This window comes from Sturnus vulgaris, chromosome 8, assembly GCF_052056855.1.
Source record: "Sturnus vulgaris isolate bStuVul1 chromosome 8, bStuVul1.hap1, whole genome shotgun sequence".
NCBI classification, from domain to species: Eukaryota; Metazoa; Chordata; class Aves; order Passeriformes; family Sturnidae; genus Sturnus; species Sturnus vulgaris.
In genome coordinates this window covers 17,063,665-17,079,191 of record NC_142250.1, presented here as the reverse complement: position 1 = coordinate 17,079,191, position 15,527 = coordinate 17,063,665, and the positions used below count along the sequence as shown (strand labels likewise).

Below are 15,527 nucleotides of genomic sequence, written 5' to 3'. Positions count from 1 at the left end.
AATTTTCAGTAGATGAACAGAGCAGCAGGGAAGAGTACAGCTGTATGCTCTGTTGTAGGTGTGACATCTGAGTCTGTCTTGCCTGACAGACTGGTGTAGCTGAAATCTGCAGTGTGATTTGATTGTGGCCTTTTACCTTCATTTTCTGTCAGGATACACTGATTTTCTGAGATGCCACTGATAGGACTTGTGATGCTTAAGACAGTTAGAGTTATTATTTTTTAATGATACTTATATGTAGATAGTGAGCTTTAAAATGTGAGTTAATAGAAAATGGAATTAATGTAAATAATCTAGGAACAGAAGCAAATGTGTTAGAATGACAATTTGAGCTAAACTGCGGGATCCTCCTTCTGTTTTACTTCTGTTGCCCTCCCTACACGGGTTTATTTTTGCTATTACTTGAGTCTTGTTTTGAAGTTAATTGTTCACAGGGTTTCAGCCTTGAGGGAGAAAGAGCTATCAATTAGTTTTTTGTTTATGAAAGGCTAGTGTCAAAGACATGTCTGCAGGCATTCTTTGATCATTTCCCATTTAGTACGGTGAAGTGTGTTTGGAATTTTCAGTGTACTTGGGGGGAAAGAAAGTTACTTGTCGTTGTCGAAGTGCTTACTTAAAATATTTGGGGTTCTTGGTTTGTTTTCATTTTTTGTTTTCCTCTTCTGGCTGGTCAAGTTTGGCAGTTGTTTTAGACATGGAATAGTCCAGACAGCTTTGCTATTGTAGAGGTGCCACCAGTGTCTCCTAGAAGCTGCATGATGGTTTTCAGTGGTCTTTTTCCTTTGATGGTGAGATGCTGGAGGGTGCAGATGCAGAGTAGAAAATGCTTGTGTTGGAATTTTTTAGTGAGGTCTTCAGAAACTTTTGTTTGGGAAACTGTCAGAGGTGAGTAGTTGTAGCTTTATTTTTGTGGGCTTCTCTAAATGTCTGTTAAATATGATTGCATTTATATATGGAAATCTATTTCTGTCAAATTGGACTTCTTGGGTGTTTGAGGGACGCATGGAGCTTCATGCTCTGTAATCAGAGCGGAAATTCAAAAGTGCTGCATACTGTGCAATTACTGCTGTAGCTGTACACTATAAACATTTAATTACTTGTAGTGATAAAGCCGTCTGTTTAAGTACTTTGAGTTTCTACTGTAATTCTAATACTGTAATGATACGAAAAATTTGAGGACTGGAGTACTGAGCAACCCAAGTAACATGAATTTTGTAAAAACAAAAATCTCCCATGTTAGGCTACCTACTGGGACTGGCAGCCTTTGCAAGGAATGTTAGTTGGGTCATGGTGCTGAAAAAGCCATTACTGCCATACTAAAATACTGGTATAAGGATAAATCTGTCTTCTAGAAGTTAGCCAAACAAATCTGTTCTCTAGCAAGTGCTTTGGCAAGAAATAAGCTTTCATTTGGGTGCCTCAAAATTAGCAGTGTGACTTGCGTGTTTAAAAACTGGCATACGGTTTTTCCTGACAAAAATAGTTTTGATGTGAAGTTGGTGAATCAGTAGTTCCATGTTAGTGTAGTTTACCACTTAGTTGTGCTAAGTTACTGAGATTACTGAGCAAATATGTAGAGACTTGTTTTAAATATGGGATTTTTACTGTTCTTCACTGTGTGTGGCTTTCAATACTTCAGGGACAGTTCTGAAAGTAAGTGTACATAAGTTGTCCCTGTTACTGTTATTTCATTTGAAATTGATGTTAATTTGTGTATAAGCCTGATGACATTGCAAGAAAACTGTTAGGCTATTTTTATTGGAAGCATTTAAGTGACAGTATGGGGCATGTCAAGATTATTTATTGAAATTAATACAATAAATGTATCCAACTGGCATCTCTTGGGAATGGCTAATGTTTGACGAGATGGTGTATTTTAAAGTTTCTTTGGCTCTTTCTATAGCTGGCATAAGTAAGAGATGATTTTTGTTGGGGCGGCTAATTTTGTATATTTGGGGTTTTTATTTTCAAATACTAGAGGTGATGTTCTAGTATGTCTTTTGATGACTTTTCTGGAGGAGAAGAACAAATGGAGGCATGCACGGAGATCTATTTTGATGACTGTGGAAGTTTGAGTAATTTTGATTATTTTTCTTTCTTTAATGCATAATTAACATCTCATCAGGATGAGACAGAAGATTGGGTCCATTAGAAGTGCTTTAGAGCTCTCTTTGTCAGTCACGCTCATAGTACCAAATGCAGACTGTGAACCTTTCTTCCTGAGTGAGTGAAAGGTGATCAGAGGAGGTACAGTATGGCCTGTGTGAAGCAAGGTGGTTGTGTTGTGTGTGGGCCTCTGTTGGGGTGTTTTTGGTTGTTTGGTTTTGGGATTTCTGTTTTTGTTTGCTTGCTTCAATCACCTACCCAAAGCATCTGAGTATGTAGTGCACTGAGAAGATAAATACTGTTGAAATGCAGTGTCACTGAATTTAGTTTTGCAGACTTGGAGCCTTGACTGTGTGACAGGAGTGTTGAGTGGTTTGCATTCTTTGAAATACTTGGAGCAGGGAGCTGGAAGTGCTAAACATTTGTCTTAGTGGTGATGATATGGAGCTGCTTTTCTCGTCCCTATTAACTGGGTGATCCAATTCAACTAGATATAATTCTCTTGTTTCATTAAATTTAGAAAAAGCTGCAGTTACTTACAGCAGTACAGTGGCCATGTTTCCTCCTGTTGTCCATAGGCCTGGAAGAAGGATAAAAATGGTGTTTCAAGTGTTATCCTGACTCTTCTGGATTTGGGCAAAATTCTATCAACTCTTGAGTTGCAGCAAGAGGAAACATGCAGTGCAGCTGTTTAACTCTTCCCTTACTCGATCCCTTTGCATTCCTTAGTGTGTGTGGAGGGTTGCTTTTCCATCTGGGAATGAAGAGATAGATACAAGTACAAGGTTCATGGAAAGACAGATCTTTTTGGAAGGTCAGTAGCTTTTGACAGCTATATGGTGTCTAGGTGGTATATTGTAAGTAGTATATATGTATATACTGTATGAGTAGTATATATTCTATAAAGGACTTTTTAATTTTCTGAAGTATTCTGATGGTTACATTGAGGTCAGTGCTCACTTGATGTGTCTAGACAGGTAACTTGAATTAATGCACTTGAAAAGATGCCTGATTTAGTGTTAACTGGGTGTGTGAAGGACACCATCCAGCCAGAGGTGGAGCTGCCTTAAGAGTGAAGGAAGGTGCTGAAAGCCATGATATCTTTAAGGATGAAGACTTAGTGTCTTTTTTATGTCCTGAAAAATCCCCAGAAAAAATCTTCCTCAAATAAAGAAACAAAAAAGCCCAAAAAACCACGCACACACGAAAGCAGAAAAATAATTCATTTTGTTATGCAGCAGTTTGATCTCATGCACTTCACTATGTTGCAGTGCATATTTAAACAATTTAACTGCTCTTATGTGCTCTTCCTTATGCTCAAGAGCATCTTGCATAGATACCCTCCCTTTTGCTTCACACCTTTTCTCACCAGGCATTTTCTGAAAAGGGCTGTATGAATATGTTAACCAGAAAATGCAGTGTAAAAACTGGTTACATAGCAGGGAAGGGTGTGAAGAGAGGAAAATTGAGTGATACTTAGCTTTTCAATAAGCTTTTGAAGCATTAAAATGCGCTTCTGGAAATGCAGCAAAGCGGTATTTAAAACTTATGGTTAGTTTTAAGAAGGTTGTTTAATTTATCTTTAGTGGTATCAGTTGTAGAATAGCAATATTGCTGATGTTTTCCCTGTTTTCCTTGTGACTTGGACAAGCACTAGAAAGGTTCTGCAGTTTGGGAGCTGCATGAAACCTAGTAAGTCTTGGGAGTTAGCCATCTCCCGAGCACAAGTGCTGGGTGACTATAAACTCAAACAGATATCTGTAGGCTGCTGGCAGCTCTTTATTTGCTTATTTTTAGACATAATTTAAAAGGATAAATCAGCTTTTAAGGGTGAAGAGGGAGTGGCCATTGTACCATTACCAGAGGACTGTGGGAATGCATAGTGTATCTCAGCAATTTCATCTTTGCTATCTTCAGAATAATTAGTACTTAAACTTCAAAGTTGTTCAAATGGAGGTGGCTTGATGTTGGTTTTCCTCCATGCTCTCTTGAACAGCTCAGCAACTGTGATTTTCATCTGCTTCTTGGCATGAAAAAATTTACTAATCCCTCTTTCACTTTCAGTTTGTCTTTCTAAGCTGACTTTCATGCAAAACCGAACTTGTTTTATTAATTTTTCTTACCCTGAACTCCCATCTAATTTTGTTTTCGCTGGCCTACGTACATTTAGCTTTTCAAAATGTAACTTGGCATGGGTTGAATTTCAGTTTTCTGGTATGTAGCTTGTGCCAGTGCAGACACTGGGTGTTCCTCCTTCTGTCTTTCAGGCAAAGGGCCAATCTATAGCGAATTGCTTTTTTGGCATTCAGGCTCCTCCTTGCTCAGTTTTTAAGCTTCCTGCCTTCCTGTGGGTAGGCAGCAAGACAGCGTTGGTTGAGATTTCTTGTTGCCTCTCTCCTCTAGACTTTCCACTGTGTAGAAACAGAAAAGGGAGGCAGAAAGGAATGCACTATGTTTCTTGCCAATTTACACATAAGGGGATATTCATAATGCTGAACTTTGGGAGCTGCCTTTATGTGGTGTCTGAACACCAAAATACAGTGATGGAGAAGTTTCTAGAGTATCTGCAGTGCTACAATTGAAGAGCCTATACACAGGGAAAGAGAAATCTAGGTTTGAACTTTCAGTCCATAAAATACTGTTGTCCTCAGATGCAACCTTTATTTCTCCCCTCATAACATCTTCGTGGTGACAAAGTACTGAGGAATGTTGGCATTACTTGGCAAACATTAAGTCTCTTGTTTGTGCTTCTCATTATTTCAATTTACAAGTTATCTTTTTTTCTTGGACGGGTGGCCTGCACCTTAACTGTGTGTAGATCTGGTCTTGGAATCTTCTGGGATGATTGCTAGGTTCTGTTCTTGTGTTTTAGGGTGTTTACGTTTTGGGTTTAGATTTTTTTTTTTTTTTGCGGGTTTTGTTTATATGTGGTGGTTTTAGGTTTTGGGGTTTTTTTTTCTATCCGTATAGCTTCTGAAATGCTAAAAGTACCGACTCTTTGCATGAGCCAAGAGAACACTTTGAAATGGATCCTATTAATACCTGAGATACTGGAGCTTACCAGAAACTGAAGTGGAAAACTCTTATCCCATATTGTGGAGAAGCAACTCATACCACTGCATAGATGGGTATATCTGGCTTTGGGGGCTTATTTTTTTGTTTCACAATTTGGCACATTTGGACCAACCCAAGAAAAATATTTTTAAAAGTTTTCTTGAATTGTGTGGTGGGAAGTAAGTCAAATACTGCTATTTCCTGAGTTAGATTGGTCTATTCCTTTGTAAGGCAGGATAGAGGTTAATTTTCAATTTCTGATGTGAATTAGTTTCTGCAAATAGGATCATATTTGCAGTAGCCTATAGATCTGTGAGGGAAGACCCTACTCATCCTTTTTCCCCCCAAGCTGGCTATTCTGAACCTAGTTCTGCATGATGTGCACATGGTTCTTGTTTACTGCAAGGAGTGATTCCAAACCTTATACTGCAAGCTCTTTAATCCTAAGGCTTGCTAAAATTTGTTTCTTTCAGTTGTTTCCCTTCAAAATTAATTGGTGTGGTGTTCTGTAATGAGTCCTTTATTAAAACTGACAGCAGTGAGTTAAAGAAATCCTATGTAGTTCCAGCAATTCTCTTGGTGTTTATTCATCTATGCTATTTTCTGTGAACTGCTCTGTCTTAACTGGGAGTGACACTGGATTCCTGAACTATGGTTAGAGGTTTTACTCTTTGCATTTTTCCTCCCAGACTAATTTTTCTTCAGCTACTTAATGTGTGGATAACTGCTTCATCAAGATAGCCTTCTGGTATTTCTGTTTTAGAAGCAGCCTTAGATAGAAGGGGAGCTATCTAGCATATTTTCTCAGTGCTATTTCCTTATCTGTTCGAAGTGTCTTTGCTCTTCAGTGTTCAATAATAGCAATGGTCTTGACTCTTGGGTATTTTTGCCATGTCAGTTGAAATGTGATAGCAATTCCATATTGCTGCTTATTGTTGCAGGGACTTTATTGTAAAATGTGATGAAAAATTTTGATAACTTGCAGTTGAAGTTGTCTGCTATTTTTGACATGTTATTTTTTTTGTCAAGAAAGATAACAGGTATTGATTAACTGCTAATTAAATGCAGTTTTCCAATTTGGTAGTTGGTAAAAGACTCTCACTTTTGAAAGAATTTCAAGCTAGCATTAAGAAAAGACTCAACTGGTAAAATCTCCAAAATTTTCTTTACAACTTTGAATCCATTTATGCCCCTGTTAGCAACTTGGTTCTCTGTGTTCAGGACTATATTTGCCTGGGTATAAGGACAGACCCATAATCTGAGGGCCCGTTTCCATCAGGCCACTAGGACTTTATGGAAGCAAGTGGGTGGAGTGCTGCTGTGTACTGAGCAACAGTGTTAGGGCTCAGGTGATGGCTGTAAATTTTGAACATGATGGCATGTCAAATGTCAGATCAGGCACCACTTAGCTGACAGATCACTGCTGTCCTTTGTGGTTACCTGTTAAGGGCCAAACCAACTTTTAAGCTGGTGTGATTTCCTTCAGTTGCAAAATTACTTGTATTTATTGTTCTTTTTCCCAATCTGCTTGTATCCCTCTTTGAGGGAAATTATTACTGGTGTCACATGGATTTTTCTGTGAGTGTTTTTCCTCTCCAGGTTCTTTGTGAAGAGCTTAAAGTTTTGAATTTGCAGGCAAAGCCAGCCTTCTTGAAATGAATGGGTGTAACCTGTTACAGGGATGCCTGTGCAGGCAACTCCAGGGCTGCTGCACTCAGATCCCAGGTTTGTGTGGATTATTGTGACTCCAGGTTGTGCTGTAGATAAAGATGTTACACAAGGAAAAATCCCATGTGGCAAGGGAAACTGCGGGCTTGTAAATGGTCTACTCTTATGCCTTGTCACTGAAGTGCTAGCTACATATGTGCAGGAATTTCTGCTTTGTCAAGTTTTTTGGATCTAGAGGGGCAGAGTCCCATTTTTCTCCCCCCATGGTTGTGGTGGTACAGTCCAGCAGTTAGCAATTAATGCAGTTCTAGGTGGTGTAGGCTTGAGACTTCTGGTTTTAATTACAAGCAGGACTCTGGGTCAGGAAAAAAGCTGTGTATGATCTCAGCAGAGGTGTCTGGTAGGCATGGCTGATGTTTCCTCAGCTCTGAATAGAAGCACAACTAGCTTAAGCTCTGGTGAATTTGCCACATGTTCTCCAGGAGTTAATTTCATCACTGGTGGTATTTTGAAGCTGGCTTTAATTTCACATCTGTTTTTTCCAAAATGGTGCAGATGAGCGACTGTACTTTTAAGAACTAATTTTTATGTAATGTCTATGTATCCGTGGCAACACTAACCAGCAGTGTTTGTATTTGGCTCAATACAAGACAAATGTCAGTGGCACCTGTGTTTCAGATATGGAGTACAGGCAGTTCTTAACTGCTGAATAAGTAGAATCATAGAATTATTTAGGGTGGAAAAGATACTCAAAGATCAGCGAGTCCAACTGTTAACCTAGCACTGCCATGTTCACCATTAAGCCATGTTCCTTAGGGCTGCATCTCTATGTTTTGTGAATGCTTTCAGGGATAGTGATTCCAGCACTTCCCTAGGCAGCAGGAAGTACTTACACGGAGCAGTTGAAAGGAGTACAAGTCAAGATAAAATTGCCATAGATGTGTGGGACTGTTGTGTTGAAGCACCTCTTTCAGAAATACATATTGGGTGATTATAGTGAAGATGGAGACTGCTATTTTTTCAGATGGCAAAATAATGAGAGGTAACTGGTATAAGTTGCATCAAGGGAAATTGCAGGTGGATGAAGGAAAAAATCCTTTAAAATGAGGATGGAGAGACATGGAACAGGGACTCAGAGTGACTGCAGAATCTGCATCCTCAGAGCTGGACTAGGCAATGTCCTGAGCAACCTGATTGGTAGAAACGTGAGTAATAACTAACCTGTAAGTAGTGTGGGATTCTTTAAAATTCTTAGCGTTAGTGGATAATGAGCAGTAGTTAGAAAAGACATTATACAAAAATATAGTTAAATGAGTGATGAAAAAGTCAGTGTTTGAGCCTGAAAAGATTCTTAAGACCAAAGTAAGCTCTGTTATGATCACTGAACTTAAATAGTAGCTAGTTAACAAGTTCGATGCTTATGAAAGCTGCTGTATCACTCCCTTCTATTCCAAATTTAAGATATTCAGCTTTCACTTCCTACTTTCTGTTTTTTTTCTCTTGACCTCTGAATGCTAGTATGCCTGCTGTAGGAGTCAGTTTAACAAGAATCTGTTAATGGTAGAGGAAGAGGACAGTGCATTGGCTTCTGCAAGTATTTGGTTATCAGTCAGTTTATAAATATTATCATAGAGGTTAATGTAATAAACAATGGGGTTATACATAAACATGGTATTTTCTGATCTGAATAATTTTGCTCTGCCTTGAACTGTCTAGCTCTCTTCTTTCCTCTTTATCCAGTTGTAAAAACTGAACGTCACAAAAACCTTACTAATGCTGTTTTGCAAATATTAATCTACTTTAATATTGAAAGACTGTATGGTAAACCCAGTGTATTTATTTTTATATGTTTGGCATGCCGATTCTGCTGATCTAGCAAAGCAGGCTTTTGGATGTTACAGATGTTTTCTGAGGGTCTGAAATTTACAGATGAATTAGTCAAGAGATGACTCAAACCACATGCAGGGTGGGTTCTCAAGGTAGCAGCACATGCTGAGTGCCTGTAGCATGGTCTGTTCCTGTGCTTGTACCTGTATGTTTTACCTACGTTCAGAAATACTGCAGCTCATGCTCTCTTGGAAGCCAGGGATTTGCTCTGTGGCTTATTCAAAGAATTGCTCTTGTTGAGTCACTTGACATGCTTGTCTGCCATACACTTAAGGAAATTATTGGTACTTGTTCAATAAGTTCTGTGCTTTGCCATTTGGAGTTTTTGTGACAAGGGGCAGTTGTTTTTACTTTATGAATCTGTGCACTGTGTTTAAAACCCAGTGACTAGCTGGCTCTTCTTGCAGGTGTGTTTTCAGTCTTTCAGTGGGGAGTTGCAAGATCTGAACGTGAGATGAGTGGCAGGAGTCTTTTATTTGGAATAATAAACCACCTCAGGAATCTTCCTCTGTGTTCCCCGTTTCCTATACTGCTCTGAATTCAGGATGATACCTCAATTCTGACTGTGAATTCAAGTAAATAAGTGTGGCTTTATTTAGCCTAGGATTGACAGATTCTGTTTTATGTCTTCTGGAAGATACTAGTGATGGAAGAAAGCAAAAAACTGCTCATTATATGCTAACATGAACCAGAATCGGAATGATTTATATTGTTTCTTTCTTAATATTGTCTTTGGATGTATTTTGAAGAGACTTCTGTATGACTTGTTTTCTAGAGAAGAGCTTGTAATGTAGCTGAGAAGAAGCTTTTTCCATTTTCTGATCTCCGTCTGGTGCTAAAATTTTAATTTGCTTGATGTTTTACTAATGCAAATGAGTTTTGCTAAAACAAGTGTATTTCTAATTTTATCAGAGGTTTTGTATTGAGTTTACTTGTAAAGATTAATGCTTTAAAATTTCCTATTTGCTCCCATGTAGCAGGAAAGGGAGTCATAGAATAGTTTTAGTAGCTAAGTGGTATTAGCATTGAATCTCTTATTTTGCTTTTCCTGCAAAAGATATTTATCTTTGTTTTGGTGGACTTGTCTTAGCTTTCAGTTTCTGACAGCAACTTTAATAGCAAATTCCTTCCTTTCCCCACAACGCATACATGTTTACTTCACTGTTACTGATACTGTGAGACCAGCAGCTTTAAATAAAGTTAGCTTTTGTCTTTTATGGGCACAGCTAGAATGACTCCCATTGTTACTGCTTTCTTAGGGCATGACAACTTGACTTTTTCTTCTTTAAGATATGTATCTAATAAATTTTACCAATTAGAATATAGACATGTGTTTGGAGATGAGCAGTAATCAAAATCACTTATGAAGAAATTGTTGGCTCGTGATACATCTAAAATATTTTTGGAAGTTCAGCTTCTTTTTGCTGTTGCTAAGAGATAAATTTTCATTGACATGAGTGATGTGAGGACATGTCAGCATGCTACCAGTTGTTTTATAGGCAGCCAGCCCTGCCGCCTTGCAGATGGTTGCAAAACTCTTGGTAGAGGGTAAATGTGTGCTGATTATCTCATTGAATTAAGGTAACCTTTTGTCGTTCATTGAATTCTGCAGAGCAGGCACTGAGCAGCTGCTCCACTGTTGAATTCTGGATTTAGTGAATGCAAAGATTATGCTAAAGGGTGTTCAGTCCTGTTCCAGGTACTGAGCATTGGACTGCTGTAAGAATTTATTTGATACTACCTTTAAAGTGTTGGTATCTTGCTGGATTGTTAACTGTGTTCAACATTTTAACTAAACTGAATTTTCCAACTTTGTCACCACAGGCTTATTGATCTTTTGAAACTTTGAAAGCTCTGCCTTTCTTCAAGTGGTGCCAAGGGAAGACTCTTATTTCTGCCTGATTAGACTTGCCTCAAATATAGTTTAAGCAATCTGATGATTATCAAGTTCATAAATACATTTATTTTGCATTACATTTATGAGTGTACACCTAATCTATGGGAGTATATTTAAAGGTCATATTTCACTATCATGTTAAAGCTTCCATGTAGACTTGTTTTCCCCATCCTTTACAAAATAAATTAGTACACAGAATTTTATTAAGGACTGTTCTCAAGAATTGAAGTATTTAGTTTCTAGAATGATTTTGGAAAGGGATTGGGGAAAGAATTGTAACATCCTCCAAACCAAGTTTAAAGTACTTGGATTGTAGAAAACATTTCTAGATTGTTTACACAGTTTTTCATTAAACAGTTGAGGTCTTCATATCAGTATATCTTTGTCCAAGAAAATTGTTTTGTAAGGATCCAAAAGTGAGTTGTTCTGAGAAGATTTCAATTGCTTCAGAAATTCAGTGGGTAAAATAGAAATGGAATAAGGTATTGTATGTCAGCTATACATAAAGGGGTATGCTTGTGTACCTTGCGGTATAGGAGGGGTAATAGACGCTTCTTCATACAGTGTTTAAGGGTTGGTCTCTTATGCATGTTACAGAAAAATGTTTTTCAGATCCAGTTTCGGTTCATCTTCCCTACCCTAAGTATAACTTTGACTTCATTCCTGAAAGCTTTGGGGGTTAATTTATTCTGTCAAGTATATAATATTTTACAGGGTGCACACATACACTGACTAGACTTCTGCCAATAAACAGTTGACCATTTTCCATGCAGTTTCAGGAAGTGTTGTTGGGCTGTTTCTGTAGACACTGTGCTGTTCAAAAACTGGAAATTTAATGCTAGGATTATAATGAAAAAGCTGATTGAAAATCAGTATTTGGGGTATAGAATTTAGAAATGGATCTATGTTAAATGAGTTTTGTAAAATAAAGCTGTAACACAATTGGATATGATATTCTCAAACCCAGGAACTGAAGTGTTTTTTCTGCTGTTGAAATACCACAGTCAAATGATACATCTTTGAAATTATGCAAAAAGGAAGCAACTTCATATTTGTTTCATTACTCCCAATATTTTTTTGCCCTAATAAGCAAATTGTTTTCCATTTCTGAAGTCAGTGCTAAAACAATTAGTGAAATATGTTCCATCATAAATGTTCAAAATAGCTTCTCACACTGAAGAAATTGCTCTTCTCTTGTACCTGGTGTGATTTTTGTGGATTTTTCTTCCTTTGCCTACTAGTTTACTGAAATGCTGACGTCTAACTCCAGTACGTTTCCAAAAATTCTTCTCTACCTCTGCTTTGTATCAAACAGGTTTCTTTAGTGGTCTGGTTTGTGTTTTGAAAGTTAATTATATAAAAATCTGAGATATTGTCATAGCTTTAAAGAATGGTCTGCTTAGCATCTCTAAGATTGCCTCGTGTTAAAACTAACTATTGCATAATATTATATATGAAAATTAAATCTTTAATCTCTTAGCAACGTTCCCTAGAATATATTGTTTGACTAAGGTAAACTGGTATTAATTCCTTCTTCAGGCAAAGCAGACCAAGATAGAACAGCTCCTACAGTGATATCTCTCACTTGTGAGGGACTGTGGCCTCACTGGAGATAAGGATGAAGATAAGGCAGGTTGCATGATGACTTCAAAAGTACAGCTTCCAGTATCAGAGTTGGAAATGGCAGCTTCTGACACAGCCTGGGTTACAGCACTGCTGTTACAATCTACCCAAAATGGCACGGAAAAGCCTTGTGCATATTTTTTACAACCTGGAAAATTACTTAGTTATGTGATCTAGCGGTCCCCTTCACCTCTGATCTTTTTAAGGCCTGTAATAAAGGGTGCTTGCTTTTGGATAACTTTTCAGTAAAATATTGCAAAATGCTACAGTTGGACAAAAAACTCTTGAGTTTGTAATTTTAAATTTAAACTATTTTCTTGGAAGGAGTTTCACTGGGAGGAGGTACCACAGGGAATATTCCATTTTACCATATATCACTCTTCATTGAAAATGAGCTGTTAGACTATAAAGCCAGTAAGGGAGTAATTAAATTCTTAATTGGGGCTGATATTAGCAGAGGTACAATGACAAGTGCTTTGATACAAACAAAACAGCAACAGGGAAGCATCTTAGAGCTGCCTTTCAAACTAAGACAGCAGCTCTTGCTTGTTAAGAGCTCTGTGAAGTTGGATTTCTTCTCCTATACTCTGTTGATATCCTGACTTTTATATATAAGTAAAATGCCACTTTTCCTAAGAGATTTTAACATAATGCTACAAGAAAGTAATCTTTATATTTTATTTGCAGTTTTAGTGCATTTGGATGCACATGCCAGTAAATAATTAGTCTACAAAAGTTTTTTCTTAGTACATCTATTAAATTCCCTCACAACTCTATTTGATACAGCTTATGCCATCGACACTTGTTCTTGCTGTGGTTAGTACCACAAAAGAGAAGTTTGGTATTTATGCTCTATGCTTGTTTTTTTTTTGTTTCTTAGGTGTGCATTTTCAGACTTGTCCAAGAGTAGCATAATCTAGAGTAGGTAACTCATTTAGTGAAAACAATAGAAAAACACAGAGGAGTTTTAGTTTGACTTTTTTTAAAAGTAGTTTTTAAAAATATATATTTTATGCCAATTTAGCAGAAGTACATTGAAGGAATTTTTTGTGAATGATGTTAGTTGTTTAGCTTCAACAGTTTACAGCTTGAATGAAAAGCTATAGTCAAATACTTCCTTAGCAGCATCCATGGAGGATACTGGCAAGTGTCCCGTTATGAAAGTAAGAGGCAGTAATGTATAATCTGTGTAAAACCTGTTCACATGACTTACAATTTAGCTACACCCTCTGGGTTGATTTGTCCAAATTACCAATTTGTATTTAGACTGTACTTCCTAGGTGATACCAATATCAGTAAAAATTGTATATTGTGGGCTTTTTTGTTAGTTTTGTTTTGCTTTGAGTGCTTCTCAAGAGTGTTAATTAGGAAGTCACTAATACAAATATCTCGAGATGGAAGAGGCCTAAATATTGTGTCAAAATGGACAGATTTAATTCTTCTAAACTTATAGCTACTTCAGAGACTTGAAGCTGAGCAGTGATTCTTTGTACAGCTGTGTCTGAACTTTTCCCAGGAGGGAACCTTAACTGATAAGATCTTAACACAGGTTTTGTGGTTTGACTGCTCATAATTAGGGGAAGGAAAAAGCCAACTATAATTTGAGTTTGCTATTGTGGTATAGGACACAGTATAGTTCATACTGTTTCCTGTCATGTAATAATCTCTATTAGGTTCTTTTGCACAGTTTAATATTTTTTTTAGTTATCCTACAATAATGTTGGACTGTTGATCTGCCAAAGGAGTAAAAAAATGCTTTCTTTTTCACCTGTTTCACTGGCTCTACCTTTTCCTACCCACTTACCTGCCTTCCACCATCAGTTCACACAGCTTAAAAAAATAGCTGGTTTGAAGCCTTTACTACATGTATGTATTTTTTGACTGATGCAAAATTGAGTGGAAAATACTGGTTTAATGTGCTGTTTATTTCCAAAGTCTAAAGTCAGGACTCAGCAGTCCCTTCCCATGGTTTTTTATGCTTCAGGATCTGCACTGCTAGGATAGTAGCACAGGTGAAGCTTGAGAATAGGTCTATCTAGTGTGTTAGCTCAAGAGCTCAGGCTTTTATAGCTGGATTAAAATAATCTTTCTTTGGTCGTGACTTGTAACACTGGATTAAATTCTGACTAAGTTAAATAGATAATCCATTAGAGTAGAATCAAAAGACCAAGTAAATGCAGTGAAGACAGTTTCTTAAGAGCTTAATTATTCTGACTTGAGAGAAGATTCTGTCTTGAGAGGTATGATGCAGATTTTCTGAAGATGGAAAGGTTCTTACCTAGATTACAGGCAAGAGCTGTTCTGCAAACAAATAATGATGGAGTTTTGTTAATAGCACATTATCTGGAATTGAGTAGCCTCATTTATGCTGCAGAAGCACTTCTGTAGTAGTGTAGTTTTCTTCTGTCTAATGTCTGAAATGTACCTGATTTAAGAAGATCCTGGCTCTCCTCCATGATACAACAAGTTGAAAAGTAACCTTTCGGAATGGGAGACCATACTGTTATCCTCAGCTTTATCAGTATGTGAACTTAGCTAATGTAGGTTCTTAACTAACTTGGAATTAATTTTGTGGTCACTGATTACGGGACTCCAAAGACTAGCCTCACTAGCTGCCTGACTCATGTTTAAAGATGACATTTCTCTTGAGGTTAGTTTGTTTGATTTTTTTTTTTTTTTTTTTTTTTTTTTTTGTCTTGAACACAAATATTCAAATCTTTTTAATGGAGTGCTACAAACTTCCTGTTTTTTGCCCAACATTCCACCATGGAGGTCACCTTCTTCCTCATTAGAGCATATTGAAATTGTAACTCCGTATGTTTAAAGTATTGTTCTTTCATTGTAAGGATTTGCTGCAGGTTTGCTTTTGTATTGTAGCAGATTAATGCAAATATGTCATCATTGGTACACTGATAAATGACAAAATAGTTTAAATGATAAAATATTGGGCTTGAAAGAAGATGTGTTGTGCAGCTCAGTTGTACTGCTATGCTGTTGTATCTTGCAGACATCCTGTAGAAAGGGGTGAGGTGTTTGCCTTGATCTTGTTTTCCTGAATTTGGTCAGTACACATTTTCATGTGCAAGGTTTATAGTGACCTAAATTATTTGCATTCTTTTGTAGGTTGAAAACCTGAAGTATCTTTAATGGTGTAAAACAGGAATGCCAAATCAAAACTTAAATTATGTACAGGTTTGGAGTTGGAATCTTGCCTATTTCTCTTTCTTTTCTCTTTCCCCATGGGATCCTATGGCTTCAGTGGAAAAAATGCTTCAGACAGTGCAACCACAGC

The 15,527-nt window shown here is 37.3% G+C and overlaps 1 protein-coding gene across 10 annotated transcripts in view; it reads left to right on the top strand.

The window, feature by feature from the left end:
• KAT6B (lysine acetyltransferase 6B) overlaps positions 1–15,527 on the top strand; it is a 110,544-nt gene that overhangs the window by 8,640 nt on the left and 86,377 nt on the right. The window lies entirely within an intron of this gene.